This window comes from Stegodyphus dumicola, chromosome X1, assembly GCF_044657685.1.
Source record: "Stegodyphus dumicola isolate Sdum_Otavi_A_Nest chromosome X1, ASM4465768v1".
In the NCBI taxonomy this organism is placed as follows: Eukaryota; Metazoa; Arthropoda; class Arachnida; order Araneae; family Eresidae; genus Stegodyphus; species Stegodyphus dumicola.
In genome coordinates this window covers 124,402,281-124,419,744 of record NC_140780.1, presented here as the reverse complement: position 1 = coordinate 124,419,744, position 17,464 = coordinate 124,402,281, and positions in this window count along the sequence as shown.

Here is a 17,464-nt window from a genome sequence, read left to right as displayed (position 1 = left end):
TAAACGTAAATTAATGCCTAATGAATCTTTAGATGAGTATTTTTTGAAAATGAAAGAAATGTGTTCGCGAGGCAACATTGAAGATGCTTCATTAATTAAATATGTTATTGATGGTATTCCCGATTCTGTGGTTAGGAAAACGATATTATATGGTTGCGAAACAATAGCTGAATTTAAACAAAGGCTTAAAATTTATGATAAAATGAGATCGGACAATGATAAGTTTAAAAATCCGAAACCGAAAGTAGACACTCAAGTTAAAGATAGAAGTAAGCTTTCGTCATCAAACCGAAATCAATCTAACGTTAATAAGGTCAAATGTTTTAATTGCCAGGTATTTGGGCATTATTCAAAGCATTGTGTAAACAAATCAAAGGGTGTAAAATGTATAAAATGTAAGAAGTTCGGGCATTATTCAACGAACTGTCCAGAGCAGACCCCCGAGACACAACAAGCAGCTTTATTACAACGAATTTGTGACAAGGATAGAATTATGAAGACTGTAGGAATAAATAATCATTTAGTTGATAGTTTAGTTGACACTGGTTCAGATGTAACGATATGCAGCGTAGAGTTACACAAGCAGATTGGTTCTCCTAATTTAAATTGTAGCGATATCACATTAAACGGAATTGAATCAAAGCAAACGTACCCCATCGGCTTTTTCATTTCTGATATTTCAATTGATAGTTTTTCACTGCGTACGAAAATTTATGTTGTTAAGTCATTATGTAATCAAATTGTATTAAGTTTGGACGTATTGAGTCAGTTTAACTTCTCTTTTACTGAGAATGGCCTTCAAATAATTTCTCATCGGAATAAAAGTAATGTAAACTTGATAAATGCTGAGTCATCTCGAAATTCTAACATTCGTTGCGTTATGGGAAATTTGAATATTGCTGTATCATTGAAGAATGTTTATGATCTTTCTCAGTCGTGTGGCGTCTCTGTTAATGTAAACAAAAGTCTCGAAAGCGGAAGTAGCTCGACGTTTAATTACCTTTCACATATGGTGAATGTTATTTCTGTCAACGAGATTGATTTATCGCATATTTCCAATGCAGAACATAAAGAAAGACTGTGTAATTTAATTAATTCGTACCAGCCTCGGAAAAATAGACAATCTGACTTCAAGATGCAAATAAATTTATGCGATGATATTCCGGTCTGTCAAAATAGAAGATACATGTCTTTCGCGGAACAAAAAATTGTTGATGATCAAATTAAGGAATGGTTGAAAGAGGGCATAATAAAGCCTAGCAATTCTAATTATTCGGCACCTATTGTTTTGTGTAACAAGCGTAATAATTCGAAACGTTTATGTATAGATTATCGGAAATTGAATAAGAAGATTATTAAAGACAAATTTCCACTGCCTTTAATTCCGGAAGTACTTGATCGCTTAGAACAGTCAAAAGTCTTCACGACACTAGATTTGAGAAATGGCTTTTTCCATGTAGACATAGACGAAAATTGCACCAAATATACCGCATTTGTAACACATAATGGTATTTACGAATTTCTTAAAGCTCCTTTTGGTTTATGTATTAGTCCAAATGTTTTTCAAAGGTACATTTATTCAGTATTTCGTGACTTGTTAAATGAAGGTGTACTAATTATTTATATGGATGATATAGTCATACCGGCTAATGATGAAGTTGAATGTTTAGACAAATTAGAAAGAGTACTCAAAACTGCTTCGGAGTATGGGTTACAAATAAATTTCAAAAAGTGCCAATTCTTAAAACGTAAAATTGAATTTTTGGGACATGTAATTGAAAACGGAACTATTCGACCATCACCTTCCAAAACTGTTGCTGTTCGAAACTTTCCACAACCGCGTAACTGTAAACAACTACAAAGCTTTTTAGGACTAACGGGATATTTTCGTAAATTCATTCCTCAGTATGCTAAAATAGCTAAACCTCTTAGCGACTTGCTTAGAAAAGGTATTGGTTTTAAGTTCGATTCCGAACAACAGGAAGCATTTTGCAGACTAAAAGAAATTCTCTCTCAGGCACCTGTTCTACACATATTTAGGCAAGGATATCCATTAGAACTCCATACTGATGCTAGTAGTCAAGGCTTTGGTGCGGTATTACTCCAATTGTCTGATGATGGTAATTATCACCCAATCCAGTATATGAGTAAGAAGACTTCACCGCAGCAAGAGAAACTCTGTAGTTACGAATTAGAAGCCCTTGCAGTAATAGAAGCTCTGAAGAAATTTCGAAACTATTTGTTAGGGACTAAATTCAAAATTGTAACTGATTGTAGTGCTTTTCAGAAAACTTTAGATAAGAAAGATTTAACTCCTAAAATTGCGAGATGGGCAATGTTTATTGAAGAATTCGATTACGAAATTGTACATCGTTCAGGAAGCCAAATGAAACATGCTGATGCTTTAAGTAGAAATGCTTTAATTTTAACATCATACACATCCGATGTAACTGAGAAGATTCGGTTAGTACAACAGAATGAAGATGAACATGTGAAGTTAATCAAGAATTTAGTTGAGAAGGGAGAAGAAAATGGATTCTTCGTGAGAAATGATATTTTGTACAAATTTGAAAATGGTAAAGATCTTCTAGTAGTGCCAGAATCCTTACAGAACGAAATCATACAGAAGGTACATAAAAAAGGTCACTTTGCTGTAGATAAAACTGTGAATGCCGTAGAGCAAGAATTCTATATTCCCAGACTGAAATGTAAAGTTGAAGAAGTAATTGCTAACTGTATAGAATGTATACTGTACAACAAGAAGCAAGGAAAAGCAGAAGGATTTCTTCATCCTGTACCGAAAGAAAACGTTCCCTTGAGTACGTATCATATCGACTTTATTGGACCTCTTCCATCGACGAACAAGAGATACCAACACATTCTAACCGTTGTCGGCGCTTTTACGAAATTTACTTGGTTCTATCCAGTGAAATCACCAACTACACAAGAAGTTATTTCAAAATTGAAGCAACAACAGACTGTATTTGGGAATCCAGCCAGAATCATTTCAGATCGAGGTAGTGCCTTTACATCGAAAGAATTTTTAGCTTATTGTACTGAAGAAGGAATAGAACATGTCAAAATTACTACTGGTATTCCAAGAGGTAACGGACAAATTGAGCGAATTCATAGAATTTTGATTCCTGTTTTGTCAAAATTATCACATGAAGATTCAACGAAATGGTTTAAGTATGTTCCAGATGTTCAGAGAATAATCAACAGTACAACTACGAGAAGTACGAAATATTCACCGTTTGAGCTTCTCATAGGCACGAAAATGAAGAACAAAGAAGATTTGAGAATTAGTGAGATATTGAATGAAGAATATCTAAAACAATTGATGCAAGAACGTGATGAAATGAGAGAAAATGCTAAAAACAACATTTTGAGGATTCAAGAAGAGAATCGAAAACAATTCAACAAGAAACGTAAGAAACCGAAACTATACAAGATTGGCGACTTGGTATCCATTCAGAGAACTCAATATGGGACTGGTTTGAAACTACGACCTAAGTTTCATGGACCGTATAAAATCATAGCTGTTCGATCAAATGACAGATATGAAGTCGAGAAAGTAGAATGCCATGAAGGACCGAATTTGACATCTACTGCGGCTGACCATATGAAGCCATGGTCAAATTGATTTGATGTTTGTAACAGCTCAAAACCTAAGGACCTGATACTCTTTTTTCTTTTCTTTTTTTTTTTTTTATTTCTCTTTGCAGGTACATGATAGTGATGTCCATTCAACAGACATCGAGGACGATGCCTCTTCAGGCTGGCCGAAGCTGTGGGAGTCATCAACGTCCAATACTGAATTAGAATACCAGGATTATGACGTCATCAGTATAGCATCACCCAGCGCAGTAAGAATCATCCCAGACAGCGCTGAGACCTGGTCGAGAGCGGAGGGCAGAAGTGAGCAGACGGCTCACACGTCTTCAAGAGTTTATGAACTTATATTGTGCTTTCGATGTTATGCCTTTACATCATTATGTTAATCCTGCATACCGTTAACTTCATCTTTATATACTTTTCTTAATTACTTTTATTTCTTCCTATTAAATAAACCATTTAAATTTTACTTCGTGCTCTCATGCTGTGAATTAAGTCAAATTCTACATGTATATATCATGATTATTTGTTTGCATTTGTCTTAGCGATGCCAGCAAATCTAATCTAGAATAATTATTTTGTATACCTTTTTGCACTTTTCTGAATTGAATAGTTGACCTGTTTTTGTGAATTTGATTGGTTTTACTTGAGTTCTTTATTGTAAAATTTGCATTTAAGGCAGTATTTTATAATAATTTTCCTTGAATTATTTTTGAATGCATTTGGTTTTTGAATTTGAAATTTTCATATCTTTATGTTGGCATTATTCTTGTACTGTCGCGTTGCTAGCAAACCTGATGTAGAGTTTTTTATATTACTTGGAGTGGTTTTGTTTTTAAACCAAATTTATGTTTTGTATTGTAGTAATATCTCAGGTTCAGTGTATTTTATGATAATATTGTTCAGTTATCAAAGTTATGCGTTTTTAATTCTGAATTCATATGAAGAAATTTTAATTGGCAGTTTATTATTGTCTTAGTTTACCTTTATGATTTTTTTCTAAATTGAATGGTTCTTCTTGATATTGTGAATCTAATTGAAATTAATTGTGTATAATACAGTAATGGATGTATTATATTTTGTTTCTTTGTTTGTATCATAGTTTTTTATTTAAATTAGTTGGACTCAGTTTTAAAAGTATTTCGTATTTGCAATACAAATTATGAAAGTATACTCGGTTTATTGTTTGAATGCTATAGGTACTACTTGTAACATGCTTTCTTTAGGGTTTATTAATGACTATGTTACTTATGTCATTGTGTTCTTAAAGGCCTTGTATGCCACTGTAAACTTATTTTGCTTAGTGACAATAAATAGCTTCTGAAGGCAGGGGCTTTAATCCGTGTAAGCAGACATCATGTCAGCTAGGTAATGGAGCCCCTGTTCTCTGGTTAACAGTGAAGAATAATCATCCACCACCTTTTTAGTTCGAACGCTAATGTTACATTGATACATTAGGTTATTTTAAGTTGGAGACGTAAAAAATGAGCAATGCCCTCGCTGGGACTCGAAACTGGACCTCTCGAATACGCGCCGAGTATGCTACCGTAACACTGCGAAAGCATGCAGAAGAGAGGGAGAAAATACCTTATAATCTATGTCCAAAATCATCAGGACGTTTCTAGAATTAGTTTCAAGAATTTTCAATGATGCGCTTGAACTTCCTTATCTATGTTCAAAATTATCAGAATGATTCGAGATACAATTTCGAGAATTTTTAATGATGCGCTTATACTTCGTTATCTATGTCCAAAATTATCGGCACGATTCGAGAGATAGTTTTGAGAATTTTCAATGATGCGCAGGTACTGATTACTAAAAATATCTGGCAGATTCCATTGGATGCCACGCTGAAATGTATCAGTCAAGGCCGTCAGGAGAGATACTGATTATTCAAATACCACTGAAATTACAATCATTTTTTTTTTTTTTTTTTTTTTTTTTTTTTTTTTTTTTTGGGTGACTTTTATACTGGGCATCAGTAAAAGTAGTTATTCCGAAGTTTTGGGGGAAAAAGTTTAAAGATATCTTAGGTTAGGATTCAAAAGTTCGAATGATCTCAGTATGTTGGTACTCCTGGTTAATTGTGTGAAAAACAAAATTACTTAGTAAGCAAAAGCCTAAACAAGCTAATAGCTACTTTTTAAATAAATATTCTTTCTCGAATAACAGTTTCTCTTTAATGTGCGTTGACATGTATCATTGAATTTGTCATTTCTAAAAGACTGCTTATGAGTTAAAAAAGAACACAAAACTGTAGATATAAGATGTATTTTTTTATATTTATGTATAATCACGTTAATCACATATTCATTAATTTATTTAAAAATTTCTTTGTATTCAAAATCTGTCTCATTAGTTTTTAAACGATATAAATTTGGACTTGCGGCTCTCGAACGTTCATAAAATCTATTATGCCGCTCCCATTGTCTTGAAGTTTGGCCATCCCTGACGTATACCAATAAGAATCAAAATTTCACTCTCTAAAAGACGAACCAACAGAAGCTGTAACTATGATGGAATTACAAACCACGTATCCACGATAACTACTTACACCAAGTATAAGGGGATGCAATAATTCTTTAGTACTATTAATACATAAGACCATACGCACAATATGGCGTACAAAAAATTTCTTTGATTTAATTTACGTATAACATGTCAATCTCCTACAGTATCAACTTAAATTCATTGGACTTTTAAATAATATACGCTTATAAATACACCAAAAATGCCAACTGAAAATACCTTAAAACCATAATTTCTAATTTTGTTTAACGTTTTCATAAATAATACATAATTTTCATAATTTCAAGTACTTTGTTCCTTAAGATTTTTTTGCTTGTGGATCATATCAGTATTGACTAAAGTAGTCCACAGCAAATGAATTTTGTATGGTAGTCAATCAGCCTACTGCTAGCACAGCACTTTCTCATCTTACATGAAAGGACGGTCTTTTTGAATATTTGCAGTTGATTCTAAAATACAATCTTCAGAATAAAGTTCAAAATATTGCAATACTACTGCTACCTTGTCCTACAATTACCATAAGCGCTGTTGGTTTTGAGAAGAGTTGTATTAATATCATTTAGAAAGTATTTTAAAACAGCAAATGTTTATTTCGCATTTAAGATGTATTTAAGAGCTATCTATGCTTATGCATTTAAGAAATCTTTCTGTCTATATTACAGAATCTGGAGCAATCAAGTAGACTTCTGCGATATCATCCAGGTTTTGAAACAAATCCCAAGAAAAATAATGCTATAATTTTAAAATGTCGGATTTAAATTTTCTTCATAAAAAACGTAAATTTATTTTTCTGTATGTTACTTTGGCATCTTTTTAGTTAGTTGTTTGTATATCAAGAGGGGCGTTAAATTCAGAGACCGCCACGAACGACAAAAGCTCTAGCTACGCCACTGATCTGCCCATAGCGAAACAATGGGAGAAAAATGTTCCTATACTTTCGGCCGCTGCGAGCTTAAATACATATTCCTAGAACTTAGTCGCCGCAGGTTATAAATTACATCATTTGTCTGCACTAAGATTGGTATAAAGCTGCTTGAAGACTTGTCTCAATGAAATTAAATAGACTCAACCGAGGAACGCAAAATGGGTTTCTCAGTAAAGTTGGAGGCGGTAGACGATACCGGTTTTTTGAGCCAATATTTTTCGCGCTGTAATAGTTGAGATCTAGTGATCGCAGAATAGGCTTCCTCATCTGGTTGTCGGACAGCCAGAAGCCATAACTTTGTGTTCGTTTTCAGACCTAAAACTGTAAGGATCTTAAGTTTTACTAACGTTTATTTTATTTTAAATCTTTACTATCACTTCTTATTTTCTACTTCCGGCCAGAATTATAAGCGTGAAGGTTATGCAAAGTTTGTCTGGCGAACGCCAAGTATTTAAGTGTGGCCTTTTTGCCAAGCGAAAGAGAGGAAGCAGTGAGTTCGAAGCAGGCCGCTTACCTTAGAAGTTACGCAGTTGCTATTTGCCTTCCAGGCCAGAGGTTTTAATCCTCTTAATAAATTAAACGTATTGTAGTGTTCACAGTCTCTGTGCTACATACGCTTCCTGTTATTATAAGGCCAAGCTTCCACGTGTGTTATTCTAAAGTTAAATTAGAGTTTAGTTTTATTTTTTATACCTTTTACGTTAGACCCCGAGTGGAGGGTCATTGTATTCTGAAGTACGGAAGTCATTGTATATAAAGAAAAATAAAGGGTTTTGTATACCCTTCGTCTGTATCCTGTCTACTTACTACAATTAGTGAACATAGCTTTAGTAAGCTCTCTGTTCCTAGTCAGGTCATTGTATGCTTCCGAAGAAGGTTAGAAGAAACATTATACCTGATAGTGGCGCCCGACGAAGAATAACCATGGCCGAATTTCAAGAAGAACCTGTGTTGCCTGCAGAAACGGCTCAGAATCCAGAAATGCCAGCTGCTGCCCTGGAAGGATTTGGGTACATCGTCCAGACCATGCGCGCTTCGATGAAACCAGAAGCAACGTTTAATGGAAACTCACCGGTAACCAGTTTTTTGGAAAAATTGGATGACCACTTCATGCTCTACCCCGTGCACGAGTTTCAAAAAGTTACCTTAGCTACCAGCGCTTTGAGGGGCCAAGCGCTTAACTGGTTCAAATGTATCGGCAGAAGTCTCTTGGGTCAAGCAGGAAGTCCCACCTATACTTGTGAAAATTTCAAGACTGCCCTACTAAAAGCCTTCCCTGTTGTAAGGGATCGTGCGAAATTAGAAACGGAACTTTTTAGCATATATCAACAAAGAATCGAAAACCTGTCGAGCTTTATTTTAAGAAAAATTCACGTTTTCAAGCTCTTGTATGGAAACCGTCCGGATCCTGAAATAATTCAAGTGATTTTGCCGAGGTTACTACCCCAAGTGCAAGACTTTATTGAATTGAGAAATCCGACTACACTGGAAAAATTATTTGAACTAGCAATCCAGTTTGAAAGTAGAAGAACGGCGGACGTCGAAAGAAGACGCCAATATCAACAGCGAAACCAATTTGGTACGCCAAGACTACAGCAAACTCAAGCATACGGCTACGGAGAAAAAGCGAATCAGTGGGCAAGGAAACCCGAGCATACAAAAACAGCCGGCGAACGTCGACAGTTCAATAGCAACCCAGGAAAAAAGTCTCAAGGCCAGTGGAGAAAGAAGGAAAGCACGGAAAGGAAAAATAATTTAAACTAAAACGGATTTCTGCTGACGAGAGGGTGCGGAAATCCGAAGGCCACGAAAATCCCTCTTCCTACAAGTTAAATACAGTAATGGTGAAAAATTTGACTCTTCCGAAAACTGAAGTCTTGGTGAATAATATCCCGGCCACCGCACTCCTGGATACCGGCGCGCAGTGTTCCTGTGTGGCAGAAGTCTTTTTTAGAAAGTATTTTCGCAATTGCCGCATATATAATGCGGATAATACGACAGTATTAGCGGCGCAAGGAAAAGAATGTAAGTGCGTAGGTAAAGTACCTTTATATATCCGTATCAAGGACGAACAAGTAAAGGTGATGTTTTTTATAGTAAAGAATTTGCAAGCACATTTAATCCTAGGAATAGACTTTCTTTCAGACGCACAAGCTATACTGGATTTTAATGAAGCGTCCCTTAGGCTGACAATGAAACCAGTGCGTGTAGAAAAGGTTGAACCGCCAAGGTTAAATCTTGACCACCTGCCTAATGACGAGCAAGATAGAATCCGACAAGTGGTAAGTGAATTTGCTTCCTTATTTAGTGATATTCCAGGATTTACCCAGGTTACTAACCATAGTATTGACACCGGAGATGCATTGCCGGTTCGTCAAAAACCATGCCGGTATGATAAGAATAAGGAAAAAATTATAGAATGGCATATTACCGATATGCTACGTAAAAAGATCGTAACGCCTATCTCAAGTAGTTATGCTAGCCCGGTGGTTTTATGTAAGAAAAATAATGATTATCCTTTGGAGCATCCAAAAAGGTGGAGATTCGCTATTGATTACCGTAAATTAAATTCCATAACGAAATATCCGGTATATCCGTTACCGATCATAGAAGAAATTTTAAGGAACATAAAATCAACCAAATTTATGACGACTTTAGACTTAACGAATGGTTATTTTCAAATAGGGGTCAGGCCTGAGGACGTGCCTAAGACTGCTTTTATAACCAAGTCTGGCACTTATGCATTTTTGCGTATGCCGTTTGGCCTTTCTGGGGCCCCAGCAACATTTCAGCGATGCATGGACATTGTGTTAAGACCTGTTCTTGGAATGTCCACATTTATCTATTTAGACGATATCATTATTACTAGTGATAATCTCGACCAACATATACAGGATTTAAGACAGGTGTTTTCTTTATTAAATGAGGCCGGTCTAAAAGTTAATGTCGAAAAGTGCAAATTTGCAGCCCCTGAATTAAAATATTTAGGTTACAAAATATCTCAAAAAGGGATCGAGACAGATGAATCAAAAATAATCGCTGTACAAAAGTATCCGACTCCAAACACGGCAAAGAAGCTCTCTTCTTTTCTAGGACATTGTTCATATTATAGGTCCTTTATAAAAGATTTTGCGGCTATCGCTGAGCCATTGTTAAAATTAAAAAGGAAAAAGGCAAGATTCTCGTGGACGGCCGAAGCCAATAGTGCTTTCGAAAAATTAAAACAAGCATTAACGCAAGCCCCTGTGTTGAAATTTCCTGAAAAGGATGAAAATTTAGAAATTTCAGCGGATGATTCGGATTATGCGGTAGGAGCGGTACTTTCGCAAAATCAGCAGCCCGTGGCATTTTTTAGCCGAACTTTAAATCAAACACAAAGAAACTATTCCGCGACCGAGAGAGAGGCACTTGCAGTTCTGTTAGCAGTGCAAAAGTTCCGAGTCTATTTTGGAAAGGCGCCGATAACAGTATATTCTGATCATGCGGCGGTAACTAGATTGTACTCAGGGAAAAATTTATCCCCAAGGTTAATAAGATGGGCACTCAAGCTGCAAGAATATAATCTGGTAATCAAGCATTCCCCCGGAAAGGAAAATATCGTAGCAGATGCCCTATCACGAATTAAATTAGACGAACAGGGTAATACCGTAAAAGTTGCAATGCTTACAGCGTGTACAATAAATTCCCGAGAAACTGTAATAACCGAACTGGGTAAGGATCCTGAGTTTGGAAGTATTTATGAGTATTTGAAGGATCCTGAAAATTTTAGCCACCAAGGTATTGTGGCGATAAGAAATAGGGCGGCCCATTACGAACTAATAGATGGTCTATTATTCTATACAAAAACTACGAATTCCAACAACGAATTTCGACCTGTTATCCCAGCTAGTCTTAGATTAAATATCCTACAAGAGCTCCATGACAGCCCTTTAGCTTCTCATGCTGGTATTCGAAAAACTATCCAACGCGTACGCGAGGCAGTCTACTTTCCTGAACTGCAAAAGTTAACAAGGGCGTATGTCCAGTCCTGCCCAACATGTCAAGCCGTTAATTATATTAATTTCCGCCCGGCCGGGTTTCTAAATAGTATTAAATCCGAATTTCCAAATGAAATAATTGGCATCGATTTATTGGGCCCTTTCCTAAAAAGTCAGTTAAATAAAAGTCGCTATCTCCTTGTTATGGTTGATCATTTTAGTAAATGGACCGAAATTGTTCCCTTAAAACGAGCCTCCGCGAAATTAGTTACTGATTCTATTTTAAACAAATATATTTCTAAATACGGGGCGCCCCTAAAAGTTATATCGGATAATGGTCCTCAATTTGTAAGTAATATATTTGAAGACATGTGCCAAAAACTGGGCATACGTCATTTAAAAATGGTCCCGTATCGGCCGCAATCAAATATAGCGGAACGGGTCAACAGAAATATAGTGAAAATTATCCGTAGTTATGTTAAAAATTTTCATAAAAGCTGGGATAACTATGTCAATGAATTTGCTTTCGCCCTTAGGACCGCAAAACATGATACAACGGGAAAAACTCCTGCTGAGTTATTTCTAGGCAGAAAGATTATAACACCGTTAGATAAGAGCCCCAGAATTTAAAATGGGTGATATAGAAAAACTAATTAAGGAGGCAAAGAAGAATACTGAAGTAGCACAGAGAAAACAAAAATTGTATTATGACTTGAAACGACGGGGAGTAACTTATAAAGTAGGGGATGAAGTACTAAAAATTAAGCATTCACTTTCTTCAGCACCAGAAGATAAAACTGCCAAATTTTTCCCACGATTTGAAGGACCATATGTTATAGAAAAAATAACTCACGCTGTTGTAGTGTTAAAGGCCAGAAATGGTGAAACCTGTTCCGCAAATTTTGATCAAATTAAGCCCTACTTCGATCGTAATAAAATGCAAATCTTTTCAGATCTTTTGCAGGATCCGGCACGGCAGACACCGCAGGTACAAGTTTCAGAGGTGGGAAAACGACAAGTACAAGGGCAAGCCAATGAGAGACAGAAGCAAGTGAAAAGAAAATTGCTCGCGTAAAAATTGAAGGTAAAAAGAAAAAGAAGTCGTTCCACCGTCCAGAAAACAGAGTTCACGAACACCCCCAGAATGAAGAAGGGAGAAGGACGACGTATGTGAAGAGGACCAGGAGAAAGGACGGCAACTATAACCCGGCTTTAAAACGGAGGATCGACTCATCCGACAGAACTCTCCGCATCAAAAGTCGCCGAACTGCGGAAGGGCCATCAGCGGCGGAGGAAAAAGTACAAGAAAAATTTGAACGGCCAACAACGAGGTCCAAGCAGGATCACGACAGAAGTTTCCCGGTTCCGCCAAGACCAGCTGCCTTCAAACGGCCAAGACCACAAGCAGAGGGGAAAAGGAAGGTGTTCAAGGGTGGCCCTACTGGTGAAAAACGGAAGCTTCCAGAGGAAAGCACTGAAGGGCGAGCCCGTACAAGAAGGAGGATAAACCAGGCTACGGTCTGCGGTACCTTTAAAGACTGGGCCCAGAAAAGGATGTCCGAATATTACAAAGATAAGTAAAATTTTATGTTACGTTGCAAACTTAAGTTAATCTTTCATTCTTACTGCAAGTGGCAGATTTCAAGAAGTTTTACCTCATGCGAGGTCTACCTTTATCGCCAAAAGGGCGAGAAATGAGTTGTGACCGATTTTCTTATTATGTTTTTCAATTACTCGCGCGTAAAACTAAAGTTGTTGTATAATAGCGTTGTGTAAAGACTTAAATATTGTAAAAAGTTATTGTATAAATTTTATTTAAAACATTCTAGCAAGAAAGAAGTTTTAGTCTGAAAGACTTTTTGAAATGTAGTATTATTTCAATGTAGAAAGAATTGGTACTTGCTTTGAAAAGAATAGAAGTTAACAATGTACTACTAATGTATGTTTTCAAATGTGTAAAATTAACGGCATGTTGATATGTTCTTATATACATGTGTTCTGTTATTTTAAATGTTAAGAAATACCGTGATATGGTAAAAGTGAAAGTAATGTTAAAAATTTGTTATTCGTGTGACTGTAAAGACTAAATCATGGCGAATATATGTTAAAGGTTGAATGATGTAGTTAGGCTCTCTGACGCTACACTTTAGAGTTAGCCACTTTTAGAATAGTACCTCAGGGTTTAGAGTTGAAAGTAGGGTGTGTTAAAAGGTCTCGTTATGTTGAATTTTAACACGTTAGTGTTTTGATTGTAGGAGGAAGTGTTGAACACATAGACATAAACACATTCGTGTTTGGTGTTCTTTTACAACACATGTCAGAGTGCAAGGGGAGAGATAATTAAAATAGTCATGAATGAAATAAGAATGTTAAGAGAAGTATATTCTATATGTTATTTGCAATGCCATTGTGTAACATTTCATTAAACTAGTTTTCCTTCCAGATCTCTGTAAGGAACCAGAATTGAATAAAGCTCCTGTTTAGATGCAGTACATATGAAAAAAAAAAAAAAAAAAAAAAGATTGTTGTAGATCCTGGGAGCTGCTATTGTAACAAATTTCTTTCTTTTAAATTTTCTAGTTTCTAACGAAGTTATGATTGTAAAAGGTTGGCCTCGCGTTATATTCTAGAGCTAAAAGTTTTCAACAAGGTCGTTTTAGACCTCAGTTTCAAACTAATTAACTCTGGCGGGAAGTATGTAAGGATCTTAAGTTTTACTAACGTTTATTTTATTTTAAATCTTTACTATCACTTCTTATTTTCTACTTCCGGCCAGAATTATAAGCGTGAAGGTTTTTATGCAAAGTTTGTCTGGCGAACGCCAAGTATTTAAGTGTGGCCTTTTTGCCAAGCGAAAGAGAGGAAGCAGTGAGTTCGAAGCAGGCCGCTTACCTTAGAAGTTACGCAGTTGCTATTTGCCTTCCAGGCCAGAGGTTTTAATCCTCTTAATAAATTAAACGTATTGTAGTGTTCACAGTCTCTGTGCTACATACGCTTCCTGTTATTATAAGGCCAAGCTTCCACGTGTGTTATTCTAAAGTTAAATTAGAGTTTAGTTTTATTTTTTATACCTTTTACGTTAGACCCCGAGTGGAGGGTCATTGTATTCCGAAGTACGGAAGTCATTGTATATAAAGGAAAATAAAGGGTTTTGTATACCCTTCGTCTGTATCCTGTCTACTTACTACAATTAGTGAACATAGCTTTAGTAAGCTCTCTGTTCCTAGTCAGGTCATTGTATGCTTCCGAAGAAGGTTAGAAGAAACATTGAACCTGATAAAACATCTCATGGATTGTGCCTTTACTGCATGAAGGAGCTTACGCTACTGTTAAGCAGAAAGGTCTGTCGAGAAATTGATGGCAAAGTTAAAAGGGATAGGAGACTGTCAGATACGGCCTCTATAGTGTTCTTCATTAAAACTGGGACTTAGCCGGGCAAAAGTCGAAGTATCATCTATGAGGTGTTCAGGGTCTAGGGTCTGCGGTCAACTACTGGCCTTCCTATGTCTTCGCCAGGATGAATTTTTGGACCTGACAAGAACCTTTCGAATCTAAAGGATAAGAAGGAACCGCAACAATACCTCCTGGTCTTCTTTTTTAATATTTCAGTTAGTAAATGGCCTAAATAATCTTCCATTTCAGGTTTCTTTTGCAGCTGTACGTAAAGCTTGTAAGAGTATAATTTTATTTTGCTACTAAACTAAGGGGCGAAACAGCCTTAGAGAGACACGGCCTGCAGTGCCCTTTTTCTGCTTTTCTCACCTTTGTTCCCCGGAGTGCATCAGCATATGCCCTGGGCAAATGATCAGCTTGTCGCAGGATCCCCGGTGTTTAATCCCCAAGCGAACTTGGTACTCATTTTGTCGACCCATTTAAGGGATGAAAGGCTGAGTCAACCTTGTCTAGCCCGAAGATCGAACCCCGGGCCTGTGGTGCGAGCTAGCCACTTCGCCACTGGACGGTCATAATTTTATTTTACTTACACAAATTATTTCACTTACACAAAATTATTCTTCTATTTTTTTACAAAGAACACAAAAAAGCAAAACTGTTTCCCATCTATAATAAATTTTAATGTTAATTATGTGTCGCTTCTAAATAATTTTATATTAATAATACTTTCTAAAATCCAAATGAAAAAGTAAAATGCTTAATCTACCTCCAAGACAGCATGGTTCTTCTTTTAACCTTGCAATAATGGTTTTTCTTTAAACCTTGCAGCCTAAGGCCGATGCTATTCGCACCACCGGTGCGATTAGCCGCTTGAGCTATTCGCACAAACATTAACCACGCATGCGCATTGAGTTGTCAAAGGCGGGTTTCTACCTTGGCGTAGTTTATCATTTTTTAAGCGTTGGCGACTTTCAAAAGTTTAGAAAGGAAAATGGGTTCCTTTTCTTATAAAAGGAAGGAACACATTTCCTTTTATTAAAGTATATATAAAAAAGGGCAGATTTCGCAATTCGCAATGTTTATCCTTTTCCAGAACGGTTTGAATAGTTTAAATGACTGATTTGAAGGGGAGGGCAAAATCGTGTTGACATTTTTTGTACTTCTTAGAATACATTCAGCTTTAAAGATGTGTTTTGCTCAATCAAGCTTTTAATTCATTCCTCTTTGAAAAATTTCGTCCTATAAAAGATACTAAAAATTAGACAGCGGATTTCTGTGTAGAAAATTTAGACATGAAATAAATTAAAAGCGATTATATGAACTATTAAATGAATTATTCTGTATGCCTGCTTATTTTTTTTTATGGAAATACTTGGCATTTTCAGGACACAAAAAAATGCTTCAAAGAACTTTGAAATATTAGTACAAACACATTAATCAATTAAATTGAAATAAATAATGGGATGTAATTTAAAAGACAGAAATAATTTAATGTAAGAGATTTAGATTTAAAAATTTGCACACACAAATCAGATTTATTTATCAGATTTTGTAAGGTTTTATTTCATAAATAACTTTGATTTTGAAATATGGCATTTGAACCTATAAACCTGTGTGGATACTGAAAAAGTGATGAATATATAAGAATATTATCATTTTCAGTAAGTTTTCTTATTGAATAATAAATTATGACAGTCCTTTGCTATAAGAATAGGGTCTAAGTTTGCATAAAAATTCCTCTGTTAAATAAAAGAATTTAAGTAATTTCTGTAGCCTTTTTGTCAATACACTACAGATTTTTTAACTAATTACTCGTCCTCGCTTGCAATTAGAACCATCATTAAATCCCTATTTTATCTAATCATTTCCTGAATATTATCATGTATATAGATTGACTTCGTCTTTGTAACTGATAATTATTACTTGCAAATTATTCTCTTGCTGGTGAACTATTAACAACTCTTTCTATTGCTGAGTTAGGGTTAACAACCTTCGCTCTCACTACCTCCTGCCTTACGGAAATCGGCGTTAAATGCTGGTACCTGGGCTGATTGTGCGCATGCGCGAACTTAAGTGGTGTGAATAGCCTGTTAGCTATTCGCACCATCGGTGCGATTAGCCACTGCGGCAGCCTAATAGGACACACACACACAGATCGTATTTTATTCTCGAGTGTCGATGGCCTAAATTCAAGATCAATAAAAAGACTTCTGAAAACAAAAGGACAGTTAAGACTAGAATTAAGGATTCTTCCTGGATCAAAACTGAAATCACGCGAGAGAAGTTCGGCCATAGAAAACCAATGTTTCTCCAAAATCATTCAGGAGGTACAGAAAATACTGAGACTGAAGATGTCTTCGAAAACACTTTTAATATCAAACAAATTTTTATAGAAATTTACGAGAATGTTCTTCTTCATTCAGAAATTAAAGATTTGCTTGAAACTAAATATGTTACTTAAAAAATCCGACTAAAGTATTGCTTTTTTCTCCTTCTTAGGTGGACGCAGGCCACGAAATATGGGTTCACGGGCCGGAGCACTATCCCAGGCTAACAAGATATGTTATAAACGTAGCATGACAACATAACGTATAACTAATATAATAATTATAATAAGCAGAATAGTTCTTGTAGCAAGTCCTTTCGTGGGTGGAAAAAAAAGATGGCAAAATGTTCGTAATAAAGGCTATACGAAATGAAGCATGTCCGTCAATGTCGAAGTTTGTGTAAAAAGCACCGAATGGAGAAGTTGGAGTTATGAGATGGGTCACATGCTACACGTGATTGGAGATTTAATGATAAGCAGGCGGAAGGAAGGAAAGTAAGGAAAGCACCTTGAATCGGCGAATTAATGGATGAAGAGTAGCTTTACATTTCCGGAACTTAGAGATTGCGTGTGTAATGTGGGGCTTTTATGTTAATCTTTGGTCAAGTATAACACCAAGATAGGTTACTTGCTGGGACCACGGCATAGCACTATGATACATACAAATATTAAAGATGACTGCTCTCAGATTCTTGCTTC